This window comes from Suncus etruscus, chromosome 16, assembly GCF_024139225.1.
Source record: "Suncus etruscus isolate mSunEtr1 chromosome 16, mSunEtr1.pri.cur, whole genome shotgun sequence".
NCBI lineage: Eukaryota > Metazoa > Chordata > Mammalia > Eulipotyphla > Soricidae > Suncus > Suncus etruscus.
The window spans coordinates 8,832,040-8,848,124 of NC_064863.1; positions in this window are offsets into that span (position 1 = coordinate 8,832,040).

A 16,085-nucleotide genomic window follows, 5' to 3' on the forward strand; every position below is an offset into this window, starting at 1 on the left:
TCAAGATCCTCCAGACTATTCTTTTTTTTTTGGGGGGGGGTGGTTTTTGGGTCACACCCGGTGGTGCTCAGGGGTTACTCCTGGCTCTCTGCTCAGAAATAGCTCCTGGCAGGCACGGGGGACCATATGGGACACCGGGATTCGAACCAACCACCTTCGGTCCTGGATTGACTGCTTGCAAGGCAAACAGCTCTGTGCTATCTCTCCGGGCCCCAGACTATTCTTAATGGTGTAGACTCTTCTTATAATGCTCATTACCATATCTCTTAGTTTTCTACATTTGAAAATTATGATTGTTTTCAAGAATGCTCTCTACACAATCTAAGTCACAAAACCTTCTTCAGTATAGTTTACCCTCACCAATGATGATTGGCCTAGAAAATGAAAAAGCTTTACATCTGACTTGCCGGCTATCTATTTTTAAGTGTCTGACCCATTCCACCTGGGTCAACTTTTCAAATGTAACACATGGAAAGATCCCCAGAGTATGTATATGTGTGTGCATGAGTGTATGTGTTGGCCACCTCAATGAATGTCTAATGTCCCTCTGTAATATGAGTGGTTTCTGTCTATGTTGTAAATTATCCTTCTCCTTCCCCATTTGACATATGACACCTCTATCCCCCTTTTGCTTAAAATCTTACAATTTTTTCTAGCCCTTCACTCTCTCAGCTCTGATCTGTTATCCCCCCCCCCCAATTTAGTCCTTTTTTGTAGGGATTTTGGGCCACACCTGACAGCTCTCAGGGGTTACTCCTGGCTCTGAACTCAAAAATCACTCCTTGGAGGCTAGGAGGGACCATATGGAATGACATGAATCAAACCCAAGTCCATCCTGAGTTGGTGGGTGCAAGGCAAACACCCTACTGCGGTGCTCTCTTCAGCCCTCCATTTAATCCCTTTTATTCTCAGTTCTTTTTTTTGTTTGTTTGTTTGTTTTTGGTTTTTTTTTGGGTCACACCCGGCAGTGCTCAGGGGTTACTCCTGGCTCTATACTCAGAAATCACTCCTGGCAGGCTCGGGGGACCATCTGGGATGCCGGGATTTGAACTACCATCCTTCTGCACCTAAGGCAAATGCCTTGCCGCTGTGCTATATCTCCAGCCCCTATTCTCAGTTCTTAACACCTCAGGAAATGGACATTTCCCCCATCCCAACTGCCAGTTAGCTCCCAAAGTAAAAAGATAGACCCCAGCCAGCCATGCCTCAGCCCAGAGAAACCTACCACCGGCACTGCTGCTGATTTGCTCTCAGTGGCCCCTTTTCCCCCACCTCCCTTTGCAGTGGACTCTTTCTTGCTCTCAGATTCAGTTCCTGAGAAACCCCCAGCTCGAGAATATTTCCCTTTTTTCTTTTAATTAATTCCTGATATTAATTTAATTAATTCCACAAGATCATATTACAGGCTGAAGATATGCTATGGATTTATCCCCTCCAAACAATTTCAAGGGGATATGTAATTCTCCTTTTAATATTTCTTTAGATGTATTTACTTAATAGGTACAACTCTTGTTGTCTAACTTCTTATGTAGTGGCAGTTTCCCCCATTCCTGGGTTTGTTATTTTTTGTTTTGTTTTGTTTATTTGATCTTTTTAATAAGAAATTCTAGTATATAAGTCTCTCTAGTGTTTTGAGTTCATGTTAGAACCAGGTTATATGGATGATTTAGCTTGTTATTTTTACCCCCTATATGCACCAGGAGTACAAATGGCATTATTCCTTTTTGCATAGGAGCAGAGAAAGTCTTTGGGGTTAGACAACTTAATATGCCAGAGTCTGCAGTTGGTCTTATGCCAGGAAGCTTCATGATTAATGTCTCCCCATTTTTAGGCCAAAAGTTTTTCTTTCTATTTTTCACATATTTTCCTGTACCTATGCAAAACAAAACAACAACAATAAAAAACCCTGCCGTTCACACGTCTTTTTATTTATTGTTTTTTATTTCTTATCTTTTAAATTGGGGCTTCTGCCATTTTCATAGCACCTTGGTGCACAGATTACTTTTTTTTTTTTTTACCACATAGTCCCACAATTTTCTATAAAAGTAAGAGAAAGAAATAAAGAAAGGCTGGGGGTCTGGGTCCAAGTGGTCTTGGATGTATTGGTGGGGAAATAAATAAGGAAAGAACGAAATATCTATGTCAATAATAATTGAATCAAGGGATCTAAACTTTAACAATCTAAACTCAAAGGGGCCACTTACACTAACAGGACAGGGGGCAAAGTGTGGTGGTCTAGGATGCAATCTGGGTCCTTTGGTGAAGAGAGGTCAACAATGGTGGTAGGAAGGGCCCTGACTCATTGTATATATGAAATTCAACTATGAAGGACTCTGTAGCTCACAATTGTTTCAATAAAATTAAATTTAAAAAGAATAGAATAGAACTCAAGCCAAATCAAAATCAAGCCACTTAACGTTTTAATATCTGACCTTTCTGAAATCAGTTTATACTTCTGTAGAAGCAGCATCTTTACTCTTGTACAGATATTTGAGATAAAATTTATATAATATACTGTGGTAAATGTAATTCCTATCCCAGCATTTAAATAAATGTATCATATAATAAAAACAATAAGGTTATATCATAAAAATGCTATATAACAAGCAATGATAAAATTGGAACACTCAATAACCAATTAAAATATTAATAGAAGTTAATACACAACAAAATATATTATGTAACAAACAATATACAGCACATTTCTATTCATTACTCTATATAATAAATATAATAATGATAATGAAAACAAAGCATTAAAATTCCTTAATTAAGATAATTTAAATAACTAAAACAATCAGTTTTCAGGGACTATCAGAAACTACATTGTTGGCACAATTGGATAGCCACTTGCAAAAAATTAAACTTAGACCCCCAGCTAACATCATGTACAAAGGTAAAATCCAAATGGATTAAAGACCTCGATATCAGCCCCAAAACCATAAGATATATAGAACAGCACATAGGCAAAACACTCCAGGACATTACAGGCATCTTCAAGGAGGAAACCGCACTCTCCAAGCAAGTGAAAGCAGAGATTAACAGATGGGAATATATTAAGCTGAGAAGCTTCTGCACCTCAAAGGAAATAGTGCCCAGGATACAAGAGCCACCCACTGAGTGGGAGAAACTATTCACCCAATACCCATCAGATAAGGGGCTAATCTCCAAAATATACAAGGCACTGACAGAACTTTCCAAGAAAAAAACATCTAACCCCATCAAAAAATGGGGAGAAGAAATGAACAGACACTTTGACAAAGAAGAAATACGCATGGCCAAAAGACACATGAAAAAATGTTCCACATCACTAATCATCAGGGAGATGCAAATCAAAACAACGATGAGATACCACCTCACACCCCAGAGAATGGCACACATCACAAAGAATGAGAATAAACAGTGTTGGCGGGGATGTGGAGAGAAAGGAACTCTTATCCACTGCTGGTGGGAATGCTGTCTAGTTCAACCTTTATGGAAAGCGATATGGAGATTCCTCCAAAAACTGGAAATCGAGCTCCCATACGATCCAGCTATACCACTCCTAGGAATATACCCTAGGAACACAAAAATACAATACAAAAACCCCTTCCTTACACCTATATTCATTGCAGCTCTATTTACCATAGCAAGACTCTGGAAACAACCAAGATGCCCTTCAACAGACGAATGGCTAAAGAAACTGTGGTACATATACACAATGGAATATTATGCAGCTGTCAGGAGAGATGAAGTCATGAAATTTTCCTATACATGGATGTACACGGAATCTATTATGCTGAGTGAAATAAGTCAGAGAGAGAGAGAAAAACGCAGAATGGTCTCACTCATCTATGGGTTTTAAGAAAAATGAAAGACACCCTTGTAATAATAATTTTCAGACACAAAAGAGAAAAGAGCTGGAAGTTCCAGCTCACCTCAGGAAGCTCACCACAAAGAGTGATGAGTTTAGTTAGAGAAATAACTACATTTTGAACTGTCCTAATATTGAGAATGTATGAGGGAAATGTAGAGCCTGTTTAGGGTACAGGCGGGGGTTGGGTGGGGAGGAGGGAGATTTGGGACTTGGGTGATGGGAATGTTGCACTGGTGATGGGTGGTGTTCCTTTTATGACTGAAACCCAAACACAATCATGTATGTAATCAAGGTGTTTAAATAAAAAAAATTAAAAAAAAAAAAGAAACTACATTGTCATATAGGTTCTTCATACTCAATGAATAAATAAAATTTGTAGAAATTCACAGTAAGGAAAACACTAAGAAGCAATGGGTGAGACCAAAATGGTAGCACAGCAGGTTCTGAATTTGCTTTGCATGCTAACTTGAGTCCAAACTGGATTCAATCTCTGTAATTTCATATAGTCTTCTGAGCCTTCCAGAAGTAATTCCTGAGTGCAAAGCCAGGAATAATATCTAAACACTGCCAAATATGGACCAAAAATACATAAAAAACACATACAATAAGCAATGGGTTCATTTCTACTTAAATACTGATATCTCCCTTGATATACTCTGCATTTCTACCTGTCTAAATCCTGTTACTACATATGCATCTTTTGGTCTATTTTGACTAAGTAAGAATTCCTTATTATTATGTCTCCAACTCTTTACATTGAATTAAATCAACAAACATACGAAGAATAACTGTGCAGGTGCATATAAATATTTATTCATAATAATTTTTATTTTATTTGGGGGGAGTACACCCAGTAATGCTCAAAATCTACCCCTGGTTCTATGCTCATGCATTCATAGTTAGTAGTGATCAAGAGACAATGCATGTTCATGGTGGAAATTATGTCTCCCTTATGAAATAGCATATCAGCCTATAGATTTATCTGTATCTCTCATAGGAATTTAAATGAAATGGTTTTCAAAGATACTTCAGATCTGGGGTAAGTGATGAGAAAAGCAAGACCTATTCATAATCTGTGCATATAAAAACTAAAAAAGAAGAATGAGAAGAATGGATAATATGAGTACTTTTTCTCTTTTCACCTCTCTATTTTCAAGATATATTTAGAAAGTTGAGAGAAGTTCATGAAAGGAAACACAAAGGGACTAGAATTTGAAATGACTTCAGATATTTAGGGCCAGACAGAGCTAAGATTTGGCAAGTCTCCCATAGAGAAAAAGAATAATGATTAATGGGATGGGAAAATATCCTTCAGTTTCCTCTCAAGGATTTTGTCCTGTTCAAATTGGATAAAGAAGGTAAGTCCTAAGTCAATAGAAGGCTTATGTAAATGTTACGCAGTTGGCATGAGTGAGAAAAAGAGAATGTCTCGGGCATCTTGAAAGCTCCTCCGTTTTCATGGAGGGAACAGGTTTAAGTGATATAAAGTGAGTATAATACCTGGTTTGAGTAGGCTTATATTAATTCATTGCTATGGCAATCAGAGAAATTTAAAGACAAACTCTTCTCATAGAATATAGGCATATAGATATATCTACGAAAAGAAGACCATGAAACCTCATGAATTATGGGCTATACTCAGTTTAATTTCATTTTTAAATAATATTTTTTTGCTGAAATTTAATTTCTACATAGTGAAGTGGGAAACTATATAAGACATTTAACTCAAAAAAATCAATGTACTCCCTCAGTTATACAGCCATTGTTTAACTTTTTAGCTTGCTCATATTACATCAACTTCTTGTTAGTGAGCAGGAAAACACATGCTACACGGAATTAGGGCTTTGAATTTCGAGGGCCATATTTCACCTGAGTTTCCATGGATAGTGTATTGTACTTCTTTTCAAAAGTATTCACTGAACTCTAACTTACTCATAAATATAAGGCTCCTCTTTGGCACCTACACAAAGAATAATGAAAATAAGAAAATAATTCATAGTTTCTGGGGAAGTGATCTCAAATACATAACTCCTCTATATTTTTATTGATCCCTAGGTAATAGTTCAGTACTATACAAGTTAATCCAGCACTACTTCCAACAGAAGTCTTTCTTTTCCCAATTTTACTTTACTTAATTTTAAACATAATCAGGTCGTGGGTCTACTGATTCTTGCGATACTGGTTAATAAATGTTTTCCTTGTAAACAGTATAAACAGGATTCTTATGCCTTCAATATTAAAAAGTTTGGAAAAAAAAGTTTACATATAGGCAAATACAAAAAATGGTACCTCTGTGCTTTGAATCTCTGAGATGATCCCTCTATATTCCCTATTTACTCTCCAGATTCATAGCCACGTTTTTCCATGACAATCTCTCCTATTTCATTTAGGGTACCAAGACTTGGATTTCTTCTAGACCTTAAAAGGAATTTTGCAAACCATATAAAAAGAGTATACACTCAAAGAACTGTATTTTATTTTTATTACAAGAATATTGATAGATCACAGCAGACTTTGGTATAGTTATGTTCAATACACTTTATGAAAAATTTTTCATATGGATTGTTTCACGGGTTAGGTATAAATGATGCTTTTGGATACCTGACTAAGAAGAAAACCCATACAAATATCTTCTAGTATGTGTAAGAGTGATTGGTCATCAATGCCAACTAAGAAGGGACATAAAAATGTAAATTTTAGGTAGTAATAATTGGATTGCAATGCTAAACAACCCCCAAATTGTAGTGGTTTAAAGAAACAAAACTTTGTTGTGCCTTACAATCCATTGTTAATTAGTATGGAAGGAATACTACTCCATTTCTCACTTAGTGTGGCTCAAAGTTTCCCTTTATAAACCTATGGGTTCCCAATAAAGTAAAAGGAAAAATGTATATTTGAAGCACAAAGAAATTATATATTCCATTGTCCTTTTAAGTGACCCAACCCAGATATGCCAACCTGCATGCTTGGAGGAAAGAGAGTCTGTGTGCCCAGAGGAAGCAGACTAGAAACATTGCAGAAATACCAAGAGTACTCGGTAGACTACATATTGCCAAGGCTTTAACAAAAGATTTGAGGGCAGAGATCATTTTTTTAAATTGTTGTTTGGTCACTCAGAAGTTACTCCTGGCAGTGCTCAGGAGTTACTCCTGGCTCTGCACGCAGAAGTCGCTCCTGAGGGACCACATGGGATGCTGGGATTCAAAACGGGGTCCATCCTGTGTTGGCTGAGTGGAAGGGAAACATGTTACAGCTGTGTTATGGTTCCAGCCTCGAGATCATGCTGTTTGTATATAATTCATGTGGCTTGTGAACGTGCTGCTTTTAGGGTATTGGCTATTCTGTTAGTTTTCCATTTATTTAATGCAATTTTGTTTGTTTGTTTGTTTGTTCATTTTTGAACTACATCCTCCAGTGGTCAGGAATTACTCCTGGTTCTGCCTTTATTTCTTATTTCTGGCAGAGATCAAGGACCCATATAGGATGTTGGGGATTGAACCCGAGTGGACTGTATGAAGGCAAATGTCCTACCTACTGTACTATCATTCTGACCCAACACAAAATTTAAAATTGATCTTTATTTGAATTCTTTATATAGTCATTGGAAATTAAAAAGAGAAAACTCCTGTGTTCTAGTTGCTCATTTCTTAAGGTAAGCTCAGATCTAAACAAAATATATCATTCTCTCTGGGTTAAAAGGGAATGTAGATAGACTTTCTGGAGGATTAACATCAAAGGCGTTACAAAGGTCTTACAAAGATACCTAAAAGGAGAAGGAACAGAAACATCTATAGTCCAAATCAAAAATAAATATTCCAGATGCTTTCATTAGGCATATTCCTGGGAAAAGGCATATTGCTAGGAAATACTAATTAGAAAAGCTTACACTTTCTTGTTTCAAGTAAAAAGTTTTGATAATTAGAACAATTAAAGCATTGTATCTACTATTTTGGGCACAGGGTTCTGTATTTTTAACACAGGCAAAAGAAAATAAACTTTTCCTAGTAAAGGGCATATCTGTGAGAAGAGAGAACAGGAGCTTGTTGCGAGATTTTGATATGCCTAGAGGTTTCACCAAGGCTTGTGAACCAAATCCATGAGAGAATTTAGAGCTTGCCCTGAGGCCTTTCAAAACTTTCTTCTGTTTCATTTCTTCTTGACTTTCCTGAAGTTGCTCTCAGAATTTTGAAGAGCTAGATTGCATTTTCAGGAGAGAAGCCAAAAAAACAGGCCATTGAAAAGTTCTGGAGGCACATTTTCAAAGGATTAAAAATATTTATTGTATTATATTATAATCTATGGTGACTGGTTCCTCTTACCTGAAAGACCATTGTCTTATTTAAATAACAATTTATTTGGGGTTTGACAACTAATATGCAAGGAAAGCCTGTAGTAGATATTATGACAGTATACTTCAAGTATAGATACACCCTGTATCTCTTAGGCCTAGGGAATTTCTTTTCTAATGTCCACAATGTTTACCTGCCCCCCTTTTTATCTTCTTTTATTTTTATATATAGTTTTTAGATAGGGGCTCCTATCTAAACATGAATCATCTTATTCTACCTCATTTATATGTCCTCCTATAAATTGAGAGAAAAAAATTGGATGGGACCCAGGGGTCAAGCATTTTTAGGAGCACTGAATGGAAATAAAAAATGGTCACATCTAAATGCCCAAACCAAAGTTAACGACAATAGGATCAAGAAACTCAAACTATAACAAGCAACATACAAAATGAACCTGTTACACTAGCAGTCCAAAGGCCTAAGAGTGGAGGTATGGATTGCATTCTGGGAATTTGGTGAAGGGAGATCAACACTAGTGATGGGAATGGTCCTAATTCACTGTCACTATGTGTCTGAAATACAAGTGTAAAAAACTTGTAATTCACATTGGTTTCAATAAAAATATTAAAACTAAATAAATAACAGTTTAGGATTCCAGAATGTTTCCCTTCTATACCACTGGGGACAAGTTTATTATTATCAAGGACAAATGAAAAATAATACAAAGAATGTGACTGCCAGAGACATACCCTAGCATATATTTGTTTGTCATGACAGATGTCTACTGTATCAGAAATGGAGCTCCTCAAACATCTTACAGATTCAATAACTATATCTACAATGGATGAGAATTGGCTTCATCCAATTTAACATATTCACCTTGCTAACCATCATCTCTATGATACTTTACCATTATCCATTCCTGAGCACTGATGGAAGGAATTGTTGGTTCCACTTAATTTAGCATGTTTTTATGTACACCCAGTAGCAGGCTAACCAACAAAGAGTTTACAAGACAGAAGATTGCATGTGTTCCCTTATTTCTCTGCCTTTCACTGTTGTACACTGCAAACAAGCCGCCTTTCTTAACACCCACATCTAGTCACACAAATGGGCCAAATTCAGAATGATCATAAGTGACAGAGTTGGGTGAATCAGAAAACCTAGACTCAGCTCACATTATGGTAGAAGTTGCTGCTTCATCTTTAAAAACTCACTAGCAACTAAATCTCACGTTTTCCCTTCCTGAGATGGAAATTCATCTTATCCAGTTAGAGAATCAAGTAATATCATATAAAGCACTTACTCAAAGCATGTAAGGTCTCTTTCCTAACGATTAGAGTTCACAGGATAATCTACTATAAAAATTATAATTCTCAGTACAATCTATTATCTTTTCTATGATGGATTGCGTTTACTTAATGAATGAAAAAGGATGTTCAAAGAAGTAAAACAATAAAAAAAATGGAGACTAGGCAGATAACTTGGAGATAACTCAAAGGGTAGAGTGCATGTCTTAGAGGCACAAGGCCCAGAGTTTTTTTCCTAATGCCTCAAGACTCTAGAGCACTGTTGGTTATTAGCCTCTGCTTGCCTAGCATCACACAACCAACAACACAGGCCTTCCAAGCACTGTCAGGTGGTGATACCCAGAATTTCAAGGACTTCTGGGATAGTCACTGCCAAAAAAGATTTAAATAAGAGATTAAAATAAGGAAAGAGTAATGTCTTATGTAGATGAGACTTTAGACATTTTCCTGAGATCCTCCACAAAGAATTACTCTTTTTGGCACCTTGATTTCCCACTTCTGATCCCCTATGCTGTGAGTGAATGCATTATGACTTTGTTATTTTGGCTTTTGTATCACACACAGCAATTCTCAAGGATCATTTCTAGGTAGGAGCCCTCTCCTCGTAGTCTACTTACTTAGTCAGGAGATCTGGTGTCCCAATGGTAGTGCAGCAGGCCCAAATATAATGTCAGAGACTGAACTAGAATATTAGTATGTAAGACAAGTGCTTGATCCCCTGTACTCTCTCCAACCTAAATTTTTTAAACCTCCAGACTGTGGCAATTTGTTACGGCATCTCTAAGGAGCTAATACAAACGACTGCACAGCATCCAGGAGTATTATTGCTTATATAAAACTCTATGTCTAAATTCATGTAAGGTATTCCATCCACCTACATACACACATTTCTCTACTCCTTTGTTGATTTGGATTGACAAAGATAGATCTATTTTTGCCAGGCCAGCAGGAGGGTGGCATTTGGTGCCCTCCCCTGCCTGGCAGAGTCCCCACCGGGGTAACCTATACTCTGACACCGCTGGTTATCAACTGAAAGTCAATGTGTCAGCACAGCGGTGTTCCTGTTAACTACTGATTTGTTTCCTCATTTGCGTAAACATGAACTGAACTATCCACAATGCCAGGAGAAGGAAACCTCATCAGGGAGTTTTATAGGTTGCATAAGTGTTTCCGACACCTGGGCTTCATTGCACATACAGAATGCTCCATTTGAGCTGCTCATTTTCCTTTGTAAATAAAAAGTTCCTAATTGTTAGCACATAAGATTTATCAGAATCCCTTAGGGAAATAGAACTTACTGAAAACAAAACAAAAAAAAAAACAAAAAAAAAAACAAAAAAACAACAATGCTGCATGATATTTAAATACCCAAGCCAAGATCAATGACAATAAAATCAAGAGACCCAAATTATAACAAACTAAACACAAAATGGACCTGTTATATTGGTAGTGTAGGGGACTCAGGGTGGAGGTAAGAGATGTATGCTGGGAACTATGATGGAGGGAGGTCAACACTGTGATGGGAATGGCCCTAATTCAAGGTCACTGTGTGTCTAAAATACAACTGTGAAAGATTTTTAACTCACAATGGTCTCAATGAAAATTTTATTAAAAAAGAAAAAACACCAGCTACTCTCAGCTCAAATATCTAAGACCTATTATCACCATGTCTGATAAGAACAGGGTGTTCTATGTTCAGACTTCCCCATCCCACCCCAGGCAATGTGTGTAGGCAGCATTTCTCAACTGGTGGTCACATGACCCCTCTGTGAGTCTTCAGAATATTCTAAAGAGATCGCAGATAAAAGTCATGTAAAAAGGGAGCCCTGGCATGAGACTAGAGGTCAATCATTAAGTCAGGAGGGATCACAAGAAGGAAATAAGGTTGAAATGGTGTCACAATGGGAGATAGGCCTAGAATGAATTCTAATTGTCTACAACATCAGAATCAAGCAGTAACCATGGCAGGACACTGCCCTAGGCATCCTCATAAGGTGCACCCTAGAAGACTTGTCTCATTTTGACAACTGCCTGTCAGTCCTGGGGCATCTGTCTATATTCCAGTGATCTTTTTTTTTTTTTTTTTTTTTTTTTTGTGGTTTTTGGGTCACACCCGGCAGTGCTCAGGGGTTATTCCTGGCTCCAGGCTCAGAAATTGCTCCTGGCAGGCACGGGAGGACCATATATGGGACGCCGGGATTCGAACCGATGACCTCCTGCATGAGAGGCAAACGCCTTACCTCCATGCTATCTCTCCGGCCCCTATTCCAGTGATCTTAACTGAGCTCATAGAACTGTCAGATTTCTTGATTCGAAAATTGCCATCTGGTGAGTAGTAACCGGTCTTAGTAAAACCAGAAAAGAGCTGTCTTTTTCCAAATGTAAAGAAACTTCTCAGTAAATGAATATTCTAGTAAAAATCTATTATTCTATCTTTGTAATCATGGGCTCTAATTGACAAAGCCTTGTGGTGACTCAATTTAATGTGATATTCAAATGCCTCACAAGGTATAAGAGAGGTCAGGCATCTCTAAAATGTACCAAATATTATATCTCTCTAGATAATCAAATCTAAGTCTAATTTTCAAATGACTAAGTCAGACAGAAATAGGCACTAGTTATTGAAATATTTGCATCTATATCTCATTGTGACATTACATGGTGTCTGTCAGACAGAGACTAATTCCATAAACTTTTTATTTATTTATGTGTAGGGTCCACATCCTGTGATACTACATAAGATGCCTTTGGCTGTGGTGAGGGAATCCAATAGAGAATGATTGTATGCATGGCAAGTATCATAATAATATACTTCCTCTTAGCCTTGCACTTAAACTGCATAGTCGAGGTAGATGCTATCCAGATCAAGCACCATTACTTTTCTTACCTTCCTACAAGATAATGAATGTCTATTCATTCAACATGAATGTTCATCCATATCAACATGAATGTTAATGGAGGTATAAAGTACAGGGAGTAGGGGGTGATAACTGGGCACATTGGTAAAGATAATTTGACATTGGTGAAGTGATTGATGTTGAACCATCACACAACTGAAGCTCACTCATGATCAGTAACTTTGTAATTCATAGTTATTCACTAAAAAATAAATAAAATAATATAGGTCCTTTTAGAACATTTTAAAATAATTTTTACATGACGTATCTAAAGTCCATTACAACTCTAGATGGTGTTTTGATCTTTCTGCATACTTTGAAGCACTTAAATTCGAAACACAGCTCTGAATGTTAGATTTTCAATTATTAATTTGCAGATTGGCTCTCGTCCAAGATTATATATATTTCCATGCAAGTCATAAAGTTAGATGAAGTATTTCTACAGGGTACTTCGATGGAGTAAAAAGTGTTAGAGAGCAAAGATGATTTTACTAAAAAGCCCATAGACAAAATAAGGAGAAAATTCATATTGCTCACTTAACAGTGAATAACTCAATTATAGCTTAAGTCCTCACATATTTCTGTTACCTTCTCAAACCTCACTTTAGATTTATGGGCCTCTCTTTGTCTCTTATCCTTGTTCAAAAACATGCTTTTCTTGTCTCCTAGAAAGCATTAATAAAAAAGTTACCTCAAGTGATGGAGAGATAGTTCAGTGGGTAGGGAATTAATTATTCTATATAGTCTCCTAAACCTCATTGTGAATGATCCCTGAGCATAGAGCCAGGAGCAAAGACTGAGCACAAATAAGTGTGGCCCAAAAATCAAAAAAAAAAAAAAAGCAAAAAACAAACAAACAAAAAATACACCAAAGTATAAGTAACTTACCACAAAATTCATTGAATTGAACAATTTAATATGTTCCGTATAACTGGAGAGTCACTTGGTGGTATAAATTAATATTTTAAACAAAAATTACCTTATTTCTTTTACTTGTTATTGTTTTACAGATTGTATACATTCTTATATTTGGTCCCTTTATATAGTCTCATTATTTTGTTTCAGTGTTATAGGTCACACTTTTCTTTTTCTTTGATGGCTTCTAATTTAAACAACAAGAACAACAAAGAGTTTTTTCATCATTCTTAAAGAAATTCTTTTACAGTATATGTTTTGGGTATTTTTAAAGGGAAACTTATATTTACTATAGATTATCAATCTCTGGAAAGGGGTTGAGCAGAAGACAAGTAGTCAATTTTGGAGAGAAATTTGATTGTATATAAAATGTTCCAAGTCAACCACGTGCAAAGGCTAAGAACTACAAAGAGTAATTTGGAACAACTATAAAATGTTCAAGTCAATAATATAAAGATGATGAAATGTATACAAAATAATTTTAGCCCATCCCAGAAAGGAGCATTGTGGTCAATTCTAGGAACTTTGGAAGCAAAGGCATAAAATATATGTCTTGCTCGATCACATTGACAAATTGGGGGTTCTTAGGCAGTTCTAAGAACTGTGGAACAAAATAGAGCAATGAGGGTATGCACTAGAACTTTCTGGGCTCAGATGATCATAGCAAGTATGGGCTTAATAGAATAGGCCTTTAAATAGGAACTTAAAAATGTATTTTTGAAGATATTTTTCTACATAACTTTAATAATGCTGCCAATTACCTTTCTTTTTCTCACACAATTCATATAAGAATCTCTTTTTTATATATATTAAAACCAAACTACAAACATTGTCTGTAATCATGGTGTTTAAATAAATATATTATTTAAAAATAAAATAAAAAATTCTACACTTTCCTTCCTTTCAGTTCAGTCCATTTTTAATTTGCCTCATTTGTTGTCTGCCCTGTCAGTCAAAATCAGGGGAAGAGACCTACTTTCCATTGTCAAGCACATGCATGTGACAACATGGCCCCTCTGGTGAAATATTTCTCCCCCTAAGTCTCAGTCCTCTGCAACCTCAAAGCCCTCTTCCCCTTCATGTTCTTATTTATTAACTCTAGAAAGACGGTGACAAACCAGCCTCCATGTGTTTTAGGAAGGATATCTTGCTTCTCTTCTTCCTTAGTTGATATTTCAAATGCATGAGATGTTGACATTTCCCTGATGTATAGATTTTGGAAGAGAAATAAAGGTTAAATTGTATCTCTCGTGCTAACATTCTGAGAAAATCTTAAAAAATCTTTGTGTTTATAAGCAGGTGCAAAAGATCAAAATGTGCCCAAAACTCACAGAAGCCATACCCTTGAGAACAAACATGCTTGGAGTAGTAAAAAGGTTAAATATCACGATGATCTTTTCACCATGTTTTTCAAATATTTTCTCAGTGATTGATGAAAATAACTCAGATTTAAAAAAAAGACATTTTGCATCAAGAGAAAGTAAATATCTATTTTAATCTGTTTATTTTGCTTTTGTACATATGAATGTTATTTTAATAAGCATGTTGTAATTATGCTCGGACTTGTTATATGAAATAGTATGAACAATGATCATTTGTTAAGATATTCTTCTACTTACGTTATTATGTCTCAGAGATTCTTGCCAATAAATATTAAATGGGCTTAATATTTAAATTGCCTTCATAATAAATTGGTGCTATAACTGAGCTTAAGGGATAAAGATGAATATGCTTCAGAGCTGATGAAATTAGCAGCATAGCTGTTCACATTTTGAATCTCTTAAACTATCTTTTACATGGATTATTAACATATACATGAGTTAATGTGAATATATGTTTACATACTTACTGTATTTTTTTGCTCTATAAGACACAGTCGACCATAAGACACACATAGATTTTAGGTAAGGAAAACAAGAAGCATCAAGAGTTAGTGGCTGCGAACTACCAGCCTGTGAGGCTGGAGTAGTTTTACAATATGCTGGTCCACAGCGGTAGAACACTTTTACCTAATTTTTTTACATCAGAAAATTAAAAAATAAAAAGATTTTTAAAAAATACTTTTTTATTAGTATACAAATATTAAGAGTCCCCTGCACTCAGGCTTCAGTTACCAGGTGGCATTGGCTCCATAAGATGCACAGAAATTTCCCCCCAATCTTTTGGGGAAAAAACAATGTGTCTTATGGTATGAAAAATATGGTACATCAAAATCAGACCCGAAGGTCCCAGGGATCATACCCAAGACCTTACATGCGCAAGTCACAACTTCTACTGCAGAATTAAACTACTGATCTTTTTTCCCAAATCAAAATTTTTCATTGTAATGGGCTGAAAACAAAAAAGTAACTCTTTTGAGGGGCCACAGCGGCAGTACAGTGGGTAAGAGTTGCCCAGAATTGGCCTGGTTTTGATTCCTGGAACCCCATAAGACCCGAGTATTGCCATGACCTGAGAACAAAGCCAAAACAAAGCCTGAGCACTTCTGAATGTGTACTCAACCACCCAAAGTGACTTTTTTTTTGTTTGGTTTTTGGGCCACACCAGGTGACACTCAAGGGTTACTCCTGGCTCTGTGCTCAGAAATTGCTCCTGGCTTGGGGGACCATATGGGACACCCGGTGATTGAACCGCCATCCATCCTAGATTAGATGTGTGCAAAGCAAGTGCCCTACCTCTGCGCCACAGCTTTGGCCCAGAAAGTATATTGTTTTTATTTGACTTCCCTTCTATTCTACTTTTTTTCTCAGAGGATTTTAAGTAAGTGTATTTTTTAATTCCATCTAAAGGGAAATATTGAAGGATTTATCTATATTTC